A 19,461-nucleotide genomic window follows, 5' to 3' on the forward strand; every position below is an offset into this window, starting at 1 on the left:
TGATCAACAATGGATAATGTTACAATGGTACACTCTTTTTGATGGCTTAGAAGTGATATAGAGAGGATAAAGTAGCTGAGAATGCTTTTATGGCTTCAAGGACAATGCAATGAGGAATGAAAATGCAGTACAGAAAATAAACTTGATATGACTTCAACAAAAGACAATGTAATCACTTTTCTTTGACAATTCACCCCCCCCTTTATGCAAGGTAAAGAGATGGAAGGAAAGCACACAGTTCTCAGGAATGCAATCAAATATAATTCAGTTCCCCCCTAGCAAGCTTAGAGGAAAACAGGTAGGAGTTTTAAACACAGGCAAAATCCTTTTAAATGTGGTGGCAATGAAGTGAAAAATATACTCAAATTCCTTTTAATTCCCTATAGGAGGTTCAGGGTAGGTGATAGATACTTTGAATCAGTTCAGGCCAGCCCTATCAATGATTCAGGGATGGTTATTAGGTTGAAAACAGATTTCAGGGATGGAAGCAAAGACAAATATTTTTACCCATGGCTAAAATGAAGCAAAATGTCAAATTGCAGAAATTTAGTTGCGTGCGTCGAGCGCAATTACGGAGGCACTATAAGGGGTAGCAAGTCAGTTTTAGGCTCGGTTCCGGAGATACGGACGATTTAGTAAAGGTAGTTTTTCGGATTTGAAATTTGAAAGCTCAGAATGACAGATGACAGTTTTCAGGTTTAAAGATGACAGGATGATACGATTCTAGGAGGCAGTTCTAAATAGGTTAAAATAGTTTGGATTAGATTATTTTAAACTAAGAGATTGGTTTTGGCACAGTGCTAGCTGGGCACTCACACTAGATTTTGGACAGGAATGCCACTTCGTCACGGATCGGGTCAACCGGTTGGACTGGACTCCTGGCGATTCTCTCGCCACGGACAATCTCTGCCTGGTTCTGGTCACAGCGATCTGGGTCAGCTCTGCTAGCGGCGCTGCACAGCGGTCTGGTCTCTGGTTCCAGGCACAGCTCTGCTTTCTGGGTGTTTCTGGCACAGGGTTTTAGCCAGAATCAGACAGCTCAGCCCAGCTGTCTGAATAGTTTGGTTTGGTTGCTAGGTTTTGAAGGCCTGCTGATAGGAATTCAGCTGTTGGATTCTAGAGTTCTTGGAGTTTCTGGATGTGAAGTCTGAAATCAGGATGTGGAGTTGTCTATCAAAATGCTCTGCAGAAAGTGAAAAAGAAAGGTCCTATCTGGCTTCCAGTGACTCTTTTTATGTGTTTAGAAAGTGGGTGGGTCGGCTAATTCTGCATGCCCAACTCTCTCAACTTATCAGTGGCCAGTTCCTCCTCTCTCCCTTGATTGGGGGAACTGGGTTGTGAGTCAGAGTGATGAGGTAGGTTTATGGTCAGAGGATCCTCCCCTTGTCAAATTGCACACAAATCTATTTCTGATCCAAATACATATTTATCTATGTACCATTTTTCTAATATTATACGTCCAGTTAACATATTTTCTGTAGCACCAAACCATCCGATCCCTGTCTTTGTAAGATGTCGTGTCCACTTATGACAGAATTCTGCCCTTTTCATCCAGATAACGACCTGTAAACCTTTCCAGATTTTACACAAATGTGCACCAGGGATATGGGTTTCAGATGATAAAGTGTCAGATTTTTAACATGCATACATTTGGAGTAACAACCTTTTTTTCCTCTACTATCCCCAAGAGCATACCACAGGGCCCTAACACCTCTTAAAAGGTGCACAGAAAAATCACAAGAATGATGATGTTATTTATATAATTTTTACAAGTCCGCACTATGAATTATCCATCTTTTTAAAATTATGCTCTGGCCCCAAAGGGGTGTGGTTTTCCAAAGCACATGGTGGAATTTCTGGTTTATCCACTTCCCCCAAGCTCAACTTGCTCACAGATGCAGTGCCCCTGCCCGTTTCTCCCAAGAGGAAGCCATTTTACGACCCCCCCCAATATAACATTTGCCTGAGTCCAGGACAGGGCTTTGTTCAATTTCCTGCAGTCTGCAGGTACCACTCCCCTAATTCAATCAGAGAGGTGTCATCTCCTTTTGGCAGGGGAGGCAGGATGCAGCCAGGCCTGGGAACACAGCTGCTGAATTCCCTCTCCTGTCGGGGGTAGTTGTCGGGCAGAATCCAGTTTCATTAAGCCAGGCTTCAGCTAAATGTCACTTTTGTTCCCAGTTTTTCTTCATTCAAATCAAACTCACAATTTTTACACATGCAGCTAGAATGCTGATTCTAAGTTCAAAACTATGACATTTAACAGTTGCAAACTATGTGACACTCAAAAGTAGGTCAATCATTTATTTTAAACATTTAGATTTTAGTGTCTTTCAGTCCAATTTCACTTCAGCTGCTGACATCCACAGCTCAGCCAGTTTTGTTATAAACATTGTTTTGGACTCTTTCTCTTTCCAGATTTTGTATGCACACAAGACTACATTCTGCCAAATGTCTGCTGGTGTTCATCGAGGTTTTTGAATATCTTGCAATGTTTAAAATAGGCATTTTTAGCTTGCATTTCAGAGAAACAAAGGTGATTTCAAAGCGTTTTTTTGTTTAATTTTAGCCACCGGCACTGCTGTTTTTCCTTTGGCACACATTTCACTCATGGCACTCCTGGCCTATCACGTTCGTACTGGTGGGTGGAAGGTCAGGGGACCATTTTGCTGTGCGCAAAACTGCGCGGTTCTCCAGGATTCTGGCGCAAATGTGGGCGGCGACAGCTCATCCCCACATCTACCCAGTCTATTGATTCAACATGGGTCAAATCCCTTGACAGTCCCCCAAAGTGTTGATATTCCGCGTAAATCTGGGACACGATCAGGCAGGAGACCACAGGGTTGCCGAGGTATATAAGGAGGTCATCCGCACACAGTGAGACTCGATCTCCTCCCTTCAGCCAGGTGAACCCAGCTCAGTGTACATCTGTTCTTAGTCTGATCACTAGAGGTTTGATTGCAAGAAGGAACAATAGAGGTGAGAAGGGGCAGCCTTGTCTGGTCCCACGACCCAGCGGGAACAACCTGGATGATCTCCTGTTTACCCTTACAAATGCCTCGGGAGAGCGTAGAGGAGTTTGACCCATGACATGAAGCCCTGCACAAATTCAATCTGCCTCATAATCTCCCACAGAGCATCCCACCCCACCGAATCAAAGGCCTTGTCGAAGTCGACCGCAAGGAGGGCCAACGGGTCTGGGATCTCAGATGCTGAATCCGCACTGGCTGGGTGGGCTAGAGATTCGATTACTGTAAGCATTCTATTAGCTAGTATTCGGGCCAGGATTTTTGCTTCCCTGTTTATTAATATGGGCCTATAAGAGGCGCAGTGCTCGGGGGGGGTTTCCCAGGTTTTGGAATTACCACGATGCATGTCCTCCGGAGGGCCAGGGGGAGCACGCCCAGGTCCCTGCTGCGGAGCATGCGGTGCATGTGCCGTGTCGGTGTCCCGCCCAACCGTTTCCATATCTCCAATGGAAAAACCATTAGGGCCAGGAGTCTTCCCCGATTGCAGCTGCGGCAGTGCTTCCCCAACTTCTTCCTTAGTGATCTCAGAGTCTAACTGCTCTGCCTGTTGTCTAGAGAGCCGAGGAATTGTGGTTGAATCAAGGAAGTTCAGGGTTCCTAATGTGGGTCCTGCCACCAGGGGATGGGGAAGAGTACAGTTGTCCATAGTAATTGACAAAAACCTCTGTGATATCGGAGCCGCCCGTCAGTGTTTCCCCTCATACACTTGAATAGCCCGTACCTGTCCCTTACTTAATTCCCGTCTCTCTAGCCAGGTCAGGGTTTTGCTTCCTTTGTCTCCCTGCTCATAAATCTGGCTCCGGACCGACCAGTGGCCCGTCCGAGCATTATCTAGGGTGATGTTCCTCAAGACCTCTTGGGCCATTATAAGGGCTTCATGTGCGTTGTGAGTCCCCTGCTCTAGCAGTTGTTCCTCCCGCCTGACCACCTGATTCTCTGCCTCGACAATCTCCTCGTTGTACTGCTTACGGTGAGCAGCAACCAAGGAGATCGCTTCCCCCTGCAGGACTGTTTTATATGCTTCCCATCTTGTAATTGGGCAATCTACTGACCCTTCATTTAGGACAAAATATTCCGTGGTTGTATTAGAGAGTCCCTCCGCAATCTCAGGTACCCCTAGATAATAGGTGTTCAAGCGTCAGGCAGGTTCTTGTTTCTGCTATATACCCTTCAGTTTTATCAGTAGGGCGAGTGATCCGATAACCCCTCGCAAGGAATTCTGCAGATAGTAGCCGATGGGCCATATTCTTGGGAGTTAGGACATAGTCAAGTCTGGAGAATGACTTGTGTGCGTTAGAGTAAAATGAAAACCCTGTGTCCGAAGTGTACAGTGCCCTCCATGTGTCACATAGCCCCTTTGCTTCCACAAAGGTGTATAATTTGGTCGGGACATCTCCAGCCCTATTGCCCCTGTATGTTCTGTCTTGAGCAACCTCCATAACCTTGTTGAAGTCCCCGCCCACAGCCCAAGAGTCCACCTGTTCCTCTATCATTATAGGTTGAAGCTCACTAAGGAGTTCCGTGTCATGGCCACTGTTCAAGGGCCATTATATCCCACAGGGTCCCAATAGACCCAGTCCTGGCGCCTTTGGCACCAGGCTCATCTGAAAGTGTGCCCTGCACAGTGTGCCTAAGGCATGTGCATCCAGGCCGGGCGCGGCCAACCACAAGCATTGGGAGCATGTGCAGAATTTTGAGGGAGTGGTAAGGTGGGGCCAGAGGGTGGGGCTGAAGGGGAGTGGCTGGGGCCAGACTACATAAGCCAGTCCCACCCGCGTGCTGGCGCTTCGCGTTAGTCTGCTGGTGCAGCGTAACGCTTACCGCCGTCTACAGACCCTTACCTGTTTCCAGTTCTGCATGCTTATCTTCAGTCTCCAGAACTCCATCCTGCAACCGCGTGCATCATACCTGAGACCAGCCAAGCCATCGCCGGAAGCTCTGCAAACCCAATCCCAACTCTGCCGCTACTGCGCGCATCTTACCTGAGACAGCCACCCCATCGCCTGAAGCTCTGCGAACCGGATCCCAACTCTACTGCACACATCTTGCCTGAGACCAGCCACGCCATTGCTCGAAGCACTGCTTACTCGATTACAACTCTACGGCAACCGCGCACACCTTACCTGTCTCTGCTGATCCAAATCTTGCAGCACCTTGCATTCTTACCTGTTCTGGATGCCCGACATCCCCGGAGACATCCGCCGGCTCAGCATCCTCGCGGATTCCGCCTGCAAGGGAGATAGAAAACACAAGGTTAGCAACTGCATAAACTTTCAACGCTTAGCCGCGCAACCTACAAACCTTGCGCATCATCCGGAAACCTAACTCACCTTTCTAGTGGGGTCTTCTGAATCCCTGTTGGCTCTGTTTTGAACTCTCTTCCATCTTCATACCTGAAGGGGAAAAGAAAGGACATTACAACGTTATGGACAATAATCATTGGGAAAAATCAACACAAAAGGATATGAACAATAATCACTGCTACAAAAACTTACCTCCAAGGCGCGATTGGTCACAGCCTGTCTTGACCACCATGCACAAGGACCAGTGACGTAACTTGGTCTACTTACGGTGCCCCTGCTGAGAGAAAGCAGGAGAGAGAGCTCATCCTTACAAAACCACAGGTGAGGTCATATCGGAAAATGCAGGCTCATCTCATTCTGGCACAAAGGGTTCGAGGGGGAACGCAGTTCCACCGCAGCATTCTCATTGCCTCCTACCTTCTCTCAGGGGTATAACCAGCAACCCTAGCAGCCCACACCACCGCAGTCGAGGGAGAAGCTCGAGCCAGGGGAGTCCAGTCCAGGGAGGGCTCCAACCGTGCCCCAACGTCCCTGCAGAGACCAGGTGAGTGTAACATTCCGCTGTTAGTGTGGGAGGTGCATATGCTGCAATGAGGCCCCAGGTTTCTCCCCAGATGTCCCCAAGTACCACCACAAACCTACCCCGAGGGCCTGTTCTCACGTTCCTGGCCTGGAATGGTATTTGTTTATGAAAAAGAATCATAGTGCCTCTGGAGAACCCAGCCTGATATGTGTGTTTGTAATTAGACCTCCTAAAGAACCCACAGTTGGTGCCCACCAAGTGTGTTTCTGTGATGAAGGCAATATCAGGGGAGTATCGATTAAGATATTGGAGCACCAGCTTCCGATTTATGCAAGACCCCAGTCCGTTAACATTACAGGTCATTAGGGAGACCTGTCCTACCTGTGTCATGTCTGCATGTCTCCTGTCTTGGCGCGACTGAGGAGGGTGTAGTGTGCCTCGGAAATTACCCCAGTGTTAGATACCCCCATTAATTCCAAGCCCTGGTATCTGCTCTTTGCCATCCCCGGTGCTGCTTCGCATTTGTACAATTCAAAACAGTTGAACCATACCAACTCGTAAACCTTGGGTTTTTCCATTGCAGTGTTTTGCCCAGTGTCGCAACCTGCGCCTAATGTGGAGGATGCTATGACCTTCTGTTTTGTAGGACTTCGACTTGGGTGGCTGTACCTCTTGCCACCCACACATAGAGCCTCATTACGAGTTTGGAGGTAGCCATGGTGCTATTAGCACCATGGCTTCCTCCAAACCGGGCTCCATTACCGGGTTCCTGCAATGGGGACTTACCGGGTTATTCTGACATAGGAGGACCCGGTAAGTCCTCCTTGCAGGAAGCCATCCCAATTCCCATTTGAACCCCCATAGGTTCTAGCCAAAGGGTAATTGAGAACCACACCTAAGAAGAGAAGAGGGTGTGGGGGACATTGCATCCAACCCCTAAGTTATTCCGACCAAGTCTTGTTGTCCCTCAGGTGTTCCCAGATCGTCCCGGAGAGTCTCCGTTCTTGTCTTCCATGCAAAGAGTAGAGGCCTCCAGTCTCTCCAGGCTATCACCTCTGTCGTCCTTTCGGGGCCTGCGGCCTCTCTGTGTCCCAGGGCAGGGGACCGAGAGGACTTGGGTCCCCATCCAGTCCCAGACATCGCGCAGATTATGAAACACGTGGACTGTGTTGTTGTGGTAGAGCTTGAGTGTGGCCAGGAAAAAAAGTGTGTATTTAATGCCCAGAGATGAGTTTTTTCTTTAAGGAATCATACGACTGGCAGGATTTCTGAACCTCCTGTGTATAGTCTGGGAAGAAACCTGTGCGATTGCCGTTGTACGTGATCGGGCCAGTCACGCGCGCCATGTGGAAGAGAGTATCCCGGTCCCTATAATTAAGGAGCCTGGCCATCACTGTACATGGGGAATCAGGGGGGAGGGGGAGCTCCTGGTATGGGCCTGTGTGCTCTTTCAACAGAGAAGAAATTTGAAGGTTTTTTAGGTACCATAAGGTCAGCGAGCCAGCTTTCTAAGAAAAGTTCCATGGATGGCCTTTCTTCTTTCTCTGGAAAGCCTAGTATTCGAAAGGTTATTACGACAGGATCTTCCCTCACTATCTTCAGCTCGGGCTTCCAGGGTGGTAAGCTTCTGCGCCATGTGTTGCATGCATTCCTCTAGCCTTCTAACAGTGCCCTCCTTGTCCGAGATTGTCCAGGATGTCAGGTTTCGAAGATCTTGTCGAAGGAAGGAGACTTCAGAGGCCAAGCTATCACTCTTGGTCTCAACCGATGTCCTGGAATCCCCTATAGCCGCCATGACATTCGTGAGTGATAGCATCTGGGTGATAGCTCTGTCGGCGGCCTCTCCCCGTGGGTCATCCGTGACCACAGCGGCCTTAGCGGGGATGGTCGTCGTGTATTTGTCCATTTTATGTTGCAACGTCCCTTTGCGGGATTGGTCTTTCACCATGGTTGTGCTTCCTTGGTATTCCTGCAGTGGGGGGGACTCCAGTCCCACTGGTGTATGCCTCTTCGTGGTGGTTGATGTGCATGCAGTGAAAAGTGGGGACTCTGTGCACCCGTGTGACGGTGCGGTGCCAATCGCGTTGGGAGGTAGAATGCTGCGCAAGGAGGTTCCCAATGTTCGGAGTTCCAGGGGTTCAGGACACATCAGGGGAGAACACTTGGTACCGCATGCCACAGGCCCGACCCTCTGCAGAGTCCAGGGGCGAGGAGCTTGTGATTGTAGGCCCCGCCCCGGTGCTGCGCGATGTGTTCAGACCCCGGGGCCGAATATGCAATGTCCTAGTCAGTGTGGGGGAGGCTCTCGCCTGATTACCAGTGGCGCCACCAGTGCCCTCCCCAAATCCACGCGGTTAGCACTGTATGAGTACCTTGCTCTGTCTATTTCACCTTAAACCCACGGCACACAGCCTGTGTTACAGGGCTGGGCAAATGCTGCACTTACTTGTCCCAGCGAATATGGGGATCCGAGCAACCGTGCTCCCACCTTCCTCCACAATATGTCTGACAGGCCCTCTCAAGGAGTGGAGGACCAAGGGGGTAGGTTAGCAGCACACTGGGCCCCCAGATGTCCGCAGAAGTGTAGAGATCACCATAGTCTATGGGCCATACTCCGGGCGAGGATGTCACAGCGTCAGATGAGGTTCACCGTGTCCCCACTCCTGGTTCCTTAATAACCACAACTCAGGTTCCTCGATTGTGTGTGTCAGGCCCCTTATTGTGGTCTGCAGGTAAGTTGTTTCTGGGCACGGGCCTCCGGGCATTTCCACGGCCCTGTCACGCCTCCACAGAACAGGTCTAATTAGAGTGCAGCCTCGCAGGTGGTGTATGAATTAGCCGGGGTGGCAGCCCCAGCAGATATCTGCCTCGCGCCGTTTCTCTCCCAGTGTCCTTAATGCCTCACGGGGCGGGAAGGCATGGGGAGTGATACGGGGTGCTCCCCCTCCACATGTGGGACCGAGGACGATGTCTCCTCCGCTCCAGGGGTTTACGCGGCTCCCGGTTCCCCGGTCACACAGGTGCGGGAGGGCGCCCTGCTAGTCTGTGACTTTCCTGCCTTCACGTCGCCCTTGTGGACGCGTTGGGGTCTTCTGTTCAGCGCGGGGTGTGCCTCCCCCCACGCAGCTGATGGTCGTCTCTCGTGGTGATCTCCAGGTGCAGATGTGCAGCGCTGCTTGCCCAGGTGGTGTCAGCCTTCAATTCTGGACCCGTCGAGGTGAGGGTCCTGGTAGTCTGTTCTGTTGTTTTCCGCCCGTCTACCAGCGGGCAGATCGTGGTATGCCTGGGACAACGGATGTAGGTGAAGGTGCTCGTTGTCTCCTCTCCCGCCCAGCGAGAGTCTGCTCCAGCCGCCACAGCCCCGGTTCCCTCGTACAACCCGGAAAAGGTGTAGGATGCTCCGATTTTGACCAGAATTTCGGGAAAGCAGTTTGGAGATGTCCCTTGTTCCGTCTGCACCCACGAAGAAAATATTTATGTCACCATTCAGGATTTATAAAGCAGGATATGGCAGCCCCGGTAGAGCAGCAGAACTTTACGTCTGCATCTGTCGGCTGCTCAGAAGCGCCCTCTGCCCCATTCTAGAGACATAAATAATTTTTTCTTAACTGCTTGACTGGCAGAGTCTTCCATGGCCTCCCACAAAGATATCTTCCTCTCCAGGCACATAAGTTTGTCTGCAGTGCTGGAAACACAGAGAAATACTGTAGGAACACACCCCCTGTGAGGTTTTGGGGGGCTAGGGAGCAACCAAATCATTGGAAAATGGTGAGCAGAAAGAGTACGATTGTAGCATTATTTTTTTCAGTCATGAATGGAAGACTACAAATCTCACCATGCAAAGTTATATGAGGCTAAAGAACATCTTCTGTACTATGCAGATTTAAATTAACACTGTGAAAGGCCATGCATGTTAAGGTCACTTGGTTCTTGGTTATTTGCAGTGTTTCACACACTCCCAACTAGTCGTTTTGTATGCAGCCTTCCAATTTCTAATCAACAACCATTCACACTTGTAAAGGGACACGACACAGACAATTGTTACTCCAATTACCCACCCACTGCAGTGTCTGAAGTCTGCTTCCCATTTAAATGTCATTCTGAAACAAAGGGACAACATGAAAATATATTTGACAGGCCACATATAGAGATACTACACTGTGCTGCTGCTTTCTTTGTGCTTGAAATGGAAAACAGATGAAAAGACAAACAGGAGCAAAGTTCTTCCAATTTGGGCACTTACGGTAGTCTCCAATTGCTGGGCGTAGCTGAGCATAGCACTTAAATCACTGGGGTCGACGACGGCCTCCTATTTGATCACTATAATGTTCTTATGAATTCTCCAGGAGCGGCATCTGGGTGGACATTTGTGCCACATTCTGGTTGCTGGAGACTGGGGCCCTGTTCCTGCTTTCAGAGAAGGTTCCCTATGGTCTCGGAATGATAGCTCAGGGGCAACGTGCTCACCTTGGAAGCAAGACGACGTGGAGCGCCGCAGGTTCGATCCCCGGGTCCGTGCTTAGAAACCTCTGGGTAGAAAGCGTGTTATAAGTAACCTATCATATCATATATAGTCAAGGCTCCTCACTCTGGCCCTTCCTATCTTTTCCCAGCTGCTTGGCACATGTCATTATGATGTCCAGAAGAGGGGTGATTGACCCACATATGCATTCTTAAATTATGTACCTTGAATGAATCTGGTCCCTTTCATCGCTGGGTACTTTTTCCTGGAACCCCAATGGTCAGAGACAGAGAGCTGACAGTGCAAGCACTTTACCACCCAAAAAGATGGGTACCATTTTAGGACGGATCCGAGGAGTCTGTCTCCATCTTTGGGGACACATCAGATTGTCACTTATTGCATACATGCCAACATTGTCTATTGCAGTGCAGGTGTTACAGTTGCATTGTAGGATTATTTTAAACCCACAACTACAAGTCCCATAATGTAAAGTTAAAACCAGGACTGGACTAGTGTCTTGCAGATGGATGGGATAATGCTGCAATGGATGCTTATTCGGAGCTTATCATTTTTAAATTAAGCATTATTCTATTTGTGAGTGGCAAATAGCACAATGCTTCATTCACTTAACTTGTTAAAGGTGGTAACTGCACAGGCATTCAGGATCTTTCTAACCAATCCAGAGCGTGTGACCCAACTTCCCCTGGCACAGAGGGATGAGCTGTCACTGATTACCCAGGAGAAGGCTGGCAAAGGACCCCACTTTGGATGCAGGGGTTGAACACAGTGTGAATGGGAGGAAAACCATGCGTGCTGGGATGGCGATGCACTTAATAATGAGATCAGTAGGTATTTGTCCCTGAGGCAATTATTGTCAGAAAGGTATCTGATGCTTAGTGAACCGTTGGAGGATTGTCCACAAGTATGTGTGTTGTATGGTGCTACTACAAATGTAGTCTCTACATTTACTAAATTGTTGCCTATTCAAGAATGTATGCAGGTCTCTTGGGAGACTATACGCATGAAGTGGATAACAGAGTTGGATCAGGATTTGTCAGGAAAGGAATGGGATAAAGCTTGGAGGACAACGGTGAGAGATAAAATGGATCTGAACTTGAGATATATTCATCAAAGAATCTTGGGACACATTTATTGGACTCCAGTGAGAATGAAGGAGAGGGGTTTGATGGATTCAGATTTGTGTTGGGGTTGTACTCGTTCAAAAGAAACTTATTTATATATGCTATGGGAATGTGAACGGATGCTGCCATTTGGAAGGATGTTTTTGAGCGGGTAGATTTGTTGTTCGGTAGTCCATTGCCTCTGACGTTTCTGTCTGCGGTTTTCCTTTTGCATGGAAATGGGGATTTTGAAGATTGTGGTTGTACTTATTGGGTTAATAGGGCATTGATGATGGCAGTAAAACATATTATGAAAATATGGAAGTCACGGAAAAAGCCACATGTTGAGGGTTGGTTGGTAGATCTGCGCTTGTTGTCAAGATATGAAAAATCTCGTGCTTATCGGGTTCCATCGGGAGACTGAATATTGTGAGAGTTGGGATTCTTTTAATGATTTATTTGGCTAAGGTGTCGAGAACTTGGATTGGAATATTGTGGGGTTGGGTTGGGGGTTGATGTTGTAATGTTTTTGTTTGTTTCTGGTTGTGGTTTGTGGAGTTTAGTATCGAATTGGGACAAGAGGTGGGATTTTTGGAATATGTTGGTTTTTGATGGGATTATTAATATTTGTATATTTGAGATTTTGCTTGAAATTGTCTATGTTTTGTGATTCTCACTGCCGATTTGTTGATATGTCGATTAAAATTAAATAAAGATGATAAAAAAATGTAAAACAATTTCTAATGAGGACTGTCCTTAATCTATGTAAATCCACCATGTCCCTGGGGATTGTTCCAATTTCTCCCGACCACAACCTGGTCAGAATGTCATTCAAACTCACCCTATTGTAAGTAGCTCACTGCTTCCTGTCAAGTCTGATACCTGATCTATTGTAAGTTCTTTTGCTATCTAAAGAACATTGTTCTTCCTTCTATGTAAATAAATAAATAAACAAATAAAATAAATAAAATACATTTTCAAAAAAGTGCCCCCACGGGGACAGCAGAGTAGCAAAGGCCTTCTACAGAGCGAGTGAAGCCTGGTGTGAGAGAGCTTACGAGTGCTTAGTTATGCATGCGAGTCTCTGCATTGCTTATGATATTGGTAAAAAAGGCAAGGCATTTTTAGAGATGGCACCATCTGCTACTTGTGTTGCTGCCTGGTGATAGTTCCATATTTTCTGTTTAATTTTAGAATTCTTACTATATTGGATTCAGGCAAAATTACATGGATTTTCCTCTATGTGGTTGGACAATTGCAACTGTTTTTAACAGTGGTGCTCGTCGTACCCCGCTAGCCGTACCCCGTGACTCCTCGAATGGAGGCCAGCAAGAGAGTCGATGTTACTGCTGCCTTGCAAGTGGTTTTTGCTTGACATATCTGCTCACTTCGAGTTTATCAGTTTTACGGCAAAACGTAATCAATGTATAGGACAAAACAAACGAATATTTCTACCAAGCAGACCCAGGTTTGTTTTTTTGACAGCACAGTGAGGGCATTGTGCTGCTTGAACCTAGTATTAGAGGCAGTAAGACTGGGACCTGGAGAAGGGGGAAAGGGAAGCACTCTATTCAAATGAGCATGCTTCTCAGATGTAACCACAAAGACAATGTATGTTTCTTTTAATATTGAAATTGATGCTTGAGTTCATTATGAAGATGCTGTGTCCATGGTTTTGAAAGTGTGTACGTGTGTGTGTATGTTTATGCGTACCTGTTGGTAGTCTCAGAACAGTGGGCAAGAATTTACTGTACATATAATGCACCCCGTTGGGCAGTGTCAGAGATACTGTTGTGTGTGTGTGCTGGTTGGTAGTCTCAGAACAGTGGGCAAGAATGGACTGTGCATAGTATAATGCACCCCGGTGGGCAGTGTCAGAGATACTGTTGTGTGTGTGTGCTGGTTGGTAGTCTCAGAACAGTGGGCAAGAATTTACTGTGCATAGTATAATGCACCCCGGTGGGCAGTGTCAGAGATACTGGTTTGTGTGCTGGTTGGTAGTCTGAGAACAGTGACCAATAATTTACTGTGCATAGTATAATGCACCCTGGTGGGCAGTGTCAGAGATACTGTTGTGTGTGTATGCTGGTTGGTAGTCTCAGAACAGTGGGCAAGAATGGACTGTGCATAGTATAATGCACCCCGGTGGGCATTGTCAGAGATACTGGTGTGTGTGTGCTGGTTGGTAGTCTCAGAACAGTGAGCAAGAATTTACTGTGCATAGTATAATGCACCCTGGTGGGCAGTGTCAGAGATAGTGTTGCGTGTGTGTGCTGGTTGGTAGTCTCAGAGCAGTAGGAAAGAATGGACTGTGCATAGTATAATGCACCCAGGTGGGCAGTGTCAGAGATACTGTTGCGTGTGTGTGCTGATTGGTAGTCTCAGAACAGTGGGCAAGAATTGACTGTACATAGTATAATGCACCCCGGTGGGCAGTGTCAGAGATACTGTTGCGTGTGTGTGCTGGTTGGTACTTTCAAAATAGTGGGCAATAATGGACTGCACATAACAGAATGCACATTGACGTGCAGTGTTAGAGAGACTATTCTGCAGGGCTGCTAAACTTTTCCTGGTATAATGCAAGCATGTTTCAGGAGGGCAGCTGTATGCTGTTTGTCAGCAAAACTTCTATGCTTTTAAAGGAATGGTGCGCTCAAAAATATTATTGTCCCGAGGGTTCGGGCATGTGTTTTTAAGCATACGTTGATCGATCGTGCAAACATTTCCTATGCACCTTACCATAGTTTTCCTCTTTTTTACACATACGAAATCAGGCAGCAGGGTGCAGCCATCTTGTGATAATCTTATCCGTTGCTGCCTTGCCCAAGGTGGACTGCCCTAGCGGCACTAAATCATATCCCCCGTCCCTGAGGCTGACATCACTAGACACGTACCGCCCTTTCACAACGCCAATGCACGTCTCGTGTCAACATCCTCTGCGCTTCAGCTAATGACGTGTCTCCATGGAAATGGCAGGACCCCTGTTTCCTCAATAAGTATAAACAGACTGCTTCTAATCAGACAACATCAGATTTGCTTTTCCAATCGTTTCACTGTCTTTTTTTGAGTATTCTGTGCCTTGTTTCTGTGCTCTGGTCAGCTACCTTTGTTGCCCGTAGCCCGTGCAAACAGATACTAGTACCATTACTATCCATTTTTATTTTGCCCCATAATGGCAACAATACAGCCCTACCAGTACGAGCCGGAGTATTCTGAGATGGAATTACTCGAAAGATGCGCAAATGATGGGAACTTCGGACGACAGTTGGGAAGACGATTCAACAGATCAAGAGCCTGAGCCTAGTCGCATGGACGATGTTTCCACCTGGTGTACCTGCAATCGGTGTGCGCTAATGCCAACCGAGGAGGAGAACTGCTGCTGCCGAGAAAACTCTGGATGCTTGTCCTATATATCGGGAGGCGAGGCATGGCCGCAATGTGTTACTGAGCTACATGACTTCAGGGCAGCCTGCTTCACACGGTCTGTGTTGAGGATTATGATGGTGCTTATGCATGAACTTTGAGCAACAGTTCGCCCTCGCAATCCAAGTAATGAGTAAGTGTACTCTAAATGTGATGTCACTTAGGCCACTACCATTGCATGGTTGCCTCCTATATTGTCGTAACTTTGATCTATCAATGCCAATCGAATGTAGTCTTGCAATTCTATACATCACTTGCAATTTGAGGAAATCATAGTGATCTCCTTATGTTTATTTCATGTATAACCATGAAGCAATATTTCTTTGTGTCCCAAATGTAATGGAATGCATAGTCGTTCAATGTTGTACATTGTCTAATTAACATTTGTACTGGCAACAACGCCATTGGATACAAGATTGCATTTTCAACTAAGGTTTAACACACTTATCTTGTTAATTTAAAAACAGTTTGTATCTTTCTCTTTCACAGATGGTACAGGCTGGTGGCCTATCGTTCGTTTACATGGTGGCTTCATGGGAGGCTTGGACACCCCGTTCGATGAGTAATACCCATCTGTGTCGTTGGTGCCATTAGAGAAACTTTCCCCAGTGACAGCGGACAGTACATGGGATTTTCCCACACTGTGCTGCAACCCGAAGTTTATAATGTTGAGTACATTTGTGCCATCAAAATCAGCAACAAAATAAAACACAACAGAACTTTTATCAATGGTTGTTTCAATGTTTCAGTGAATCAAGTGTGTCTCCATTCAGCAGTGTTCCGGGCCTTGTCTGCACGCCTCATGCCCATCCACCCCTCTCCATTATCAAAAGCAGTTGGCACCAGTGGATGTGCTCTGCCAAAGGGGGATGGGAGGGGTTGGAACGGTCAAGGTGCCAAACACCATGTACACTTAAAAGGTATCTTACACCCATGGGTCATTGTTCACATGCCCTCCTCAGACCCAGTGTCTCCAGGCAGGCTCCCCTTGAAGCAGGCCGCTCCCCTGCAATCCACATAAGTGTATCTCCATTCATCAGTGTTCCGGGCCTTGTCTGCACACCTCATGCCCATCCATCCGCCTCCATTATCAAAGGCAGTTGGCGCCAGTGGGTGTGCGCTGAAAGAAAAGGGACTGGCAGGGGTTGGAATGGCGAAGATGCTAAACACCATGTACACTTCAAAGGTATCTTATGCACAGGGGTCATTGTTCACATGCCCTCCTCAGACCCAGTGTCTCCAGGCAGGCTCCCCTTGAAGCAGGCCGTGCCCCTGCTATCCACATAAGACCACGCCATATACACATCATTCATTCACATACACACCCACCTTTCTAATTCTTTATAAACCAATTGATATTTATCATGAGAGCATCTTTGAGCACTGCAAGTCAACTCGTGAACGTGCTACCTGAGAACTTCTGTGACCAATGCGAGTCAGCTCGTCATCGTGCTACCTGTGAACATCTCCCTGTTTTCCTGCTACTAGCTACCCTGCTTGCTGAATCTAATTGTTTGTTGCTCAAGGTAAGGGCAGGTCACCTAATCATATCTCCTTGATCTTTACATTTCTATTTTGAACGAACATACCCAGTAGTACCCAGTAGTGTAATGTTCATTCATCTCATTGCCATTGACTTGAGTTTAATTTGTTATGTTATCAATATATAGCAATTGCCATCAGTGTCAATTGGGATCGAATTGCATCCTTCGCGGACCGTGTCTATAAGCATGTTTCCTTTTGATGCACGATAGTACATTGAAGGGACGAGTAACATGTTACGATTTGCATCACATCAATGAATTGTGTATGAAAATTATCCTACAATACAGCCGGCTATGCTACACAGGTTTTGCTTCAGTGACCAAAACATAGATTGCATAGAAAAATGTATGATATAATTCCATCTTTCTCACGCTTTTATGCAAAGTAATTTTCTAATAATGTTGACCTTTTTTCTTACAGAATTTCCAACAATGCCTGCATGTATGGTTTATGGTTGCCGCTCTAAGACCCATAACAAACCTAAAGGCATACAATGCATGTATTCCTGAGGAATATAGATCTAATAAGAGAAATGGGTCAGATACTGCGGATTTGCGCCAGAAGAGCTTGAAAGTAGAGTCCATGAAGTCTTGGGGGACTCGAGGGGTGATCGATTCCGCATCTGCAGCCTGCACTTTGCCACGAATATGTAAGACCAATCGCAGTACACAAAGAAGTTTCGACTCAGAACGTCTCGTAAATTGCTTCCAAATGCAATTCCGACTCTATTTATGCACACACTGCCTCAGGTGAGTCACGGTTCCTGATTTAGCTGTAGGCCTTATGGTACTGAACAGGTAACTACATGGACGGATTGGTGTTCTAGGTGTAAATGTCCCGTATGATACTTTTCATATTCACGAGATTGTATTGCTTTATAACTAAACCCCGTTTTGCTAAACATTTGTTCTTGGTTTTAGGAACATCATAGAAAACGATTTATGGGCACAGATAACTGTGCTATAATGCCCTTGGAAATAAGCATAATCTTTTTTCGTAATTGGTTGCTTTACATGTCAATTATTTAGGTTATCATTTCTAAATCAAATCTAATTTTCCCTTTACAATTCCATGATAATGCACTGAATATGAAGGAGCAATACTCTGCATCCATGTCTTTCCTGGCGTCAACAATAACTTTGAGCACGCATCTGGTAGTTTTATTTAGCTATTCAGTTCCGGAAATGTTTTATGCATGGAATTTGAGATAACATGACCAAATTTACGCATCCTATCGTTTGTTTACATAATGTTTCATTTATGGGTTTTTACTGATTTGTACCATTGTCTGCATCACAATGTGTGTGTTCAATTTCACTTTTTTTATCTATACTAAAACAAGTACTGTGTTACAGGGTGTTGCTGGTGCTTCGACTACAATTACATCATCCTTCGGAGCTGATACAGAGCCAGAGGTATGCGTACTGACAGTTCCCTCCAATGAAAATAAGTAGGTCCTAGATCTGATACCATTAGACAGTGACATTATTATAAACAAGCATCTTTTGCAAATTTCTTCGGTGCAACATTTCAATCAGTGGGTTTCGCACAGTCATCTTTGATCGAGTAAACTATCCATCAATCAGGTGAAATTCAAAATGTATATTTTGACTAAGTGACGAACACGGTATACGAGGGTATCTGTGTAAGCCATGTGTGCAATGGAATAATTTGATTTCAAATACTAATGACTTATTTTTAATGAATATTCTTTTCTAGGGATGTATACAAGATCGGGATATGGAAGAGGAGGCACGTGGATCCGAGTTGGCGGACTAGCTTGCTGGTGCGGTCGTTACAGTGAAGAAGAAGGTTTCACAGAAAACCAAGAAATCAAAGATAACTAACAATTTCATTTCCAAACAGTGTTTTGTGCTGTTGCCTTCATAACATGCTTTTAAAAAAATCTAAAGTGCCCTATACTTTATGTTGGATTTACATTAAACATGTTTTTCCAATCCGTCTTCTAGTTGCCCGATGGTGTACGAACTATGCAGACACAGAAAGCTACAGAAATCAGAGATGCTGCTTGCCAAACTGATTTCACCATGGAGCAACAATTATTTGAGACGCAGCGTTTTCAAATCAATAAGCAGACTCGAGATGCTTTTGCCCAATGGCCAGAAAATGAATTGAATGTGACCGTCGATGTAAGCAAAGTGTTGTTGGACAATTGCTACAATGCAAGAGCTCCACCAGATGAAGATGAAAATTAATGTAATGAAGATGCTTTTGAATTATTTGCAGACCACATGACACAACCTTCACCCGCCAAAAAAGGGCCACCCAAAAAACTATCGACATTGATGTTTTCTCCGATTCTTGTTCATGTAACAAAAGCTGAAAAACCAGAGACTGAAGCATCAACACAATTGATTGAGGAACTAGCCAAATATCTCGGCTACAGTTTGTCCAGTTGGTCTGATATGTCAACCACAGTTGAGTCAGAAACAACATTCATGCAGGATGATAGTCTAATAAAGGAGCCCAATACATTGTATTTGACAGCTGATTGATGGAGATTATAAGGATGGTGAAATGAGTGCATCCAGTGAGAGGGCAAGTATGCGGGAAGCCATTGGTGAATGTGTCACAAGGCACTAACCTCAAAATACAAGCCACCTGTGAAATGCTCCATGTAACATTTTCATGGTCCGCTCAACCGTTGCTGGGCAAACTGCCAGCTGGAAATCTACTGTGTGCAGCTGCTTTACTTTTCAGTGGCTCTAGTTTCAGTAAATTGTCCAGTGTTCGTCAATTTGTGGGACTCCAGTTCCTTTCTAACACACAGTACTACAAATATCAATGCCAATATCTATTCCCTGCTAGCAGTGAAGCTTGGAAAATTGAACAAATGTCTATTTGACAGTGTGACGGCCCCGGATTTTCAGCAATGTACTGCACATACCACTTTCAGGTCATGGAAACAAAATAAAATTGTGAGTTTGGTGGTCGTGCAGGTGTCCGAATGTAAATCCTCAGTGGCCCTGGAGAAACTTGATTTTCTAAAATCCTTGGAAGATCTCCAATTGAGGGGAATTCAAATCAACCTCAT

Source organism: Ambystoma mexicanum, chromosome 11 (assembly GCF_040938575.1).
Source record: "Ambystoma mexicanum isolate Mex_15411 chromosome 11, UKY_AmexF1_1, whole genome shotgun sequence".
Classification (NCBI taxonomy): domain Eukaryota; kingdom Metazoa; phylum Chordata; class Amphibia; order Caudata; family Ambystomatidae; genus Ambystoma; species Ambystoma mexicanum.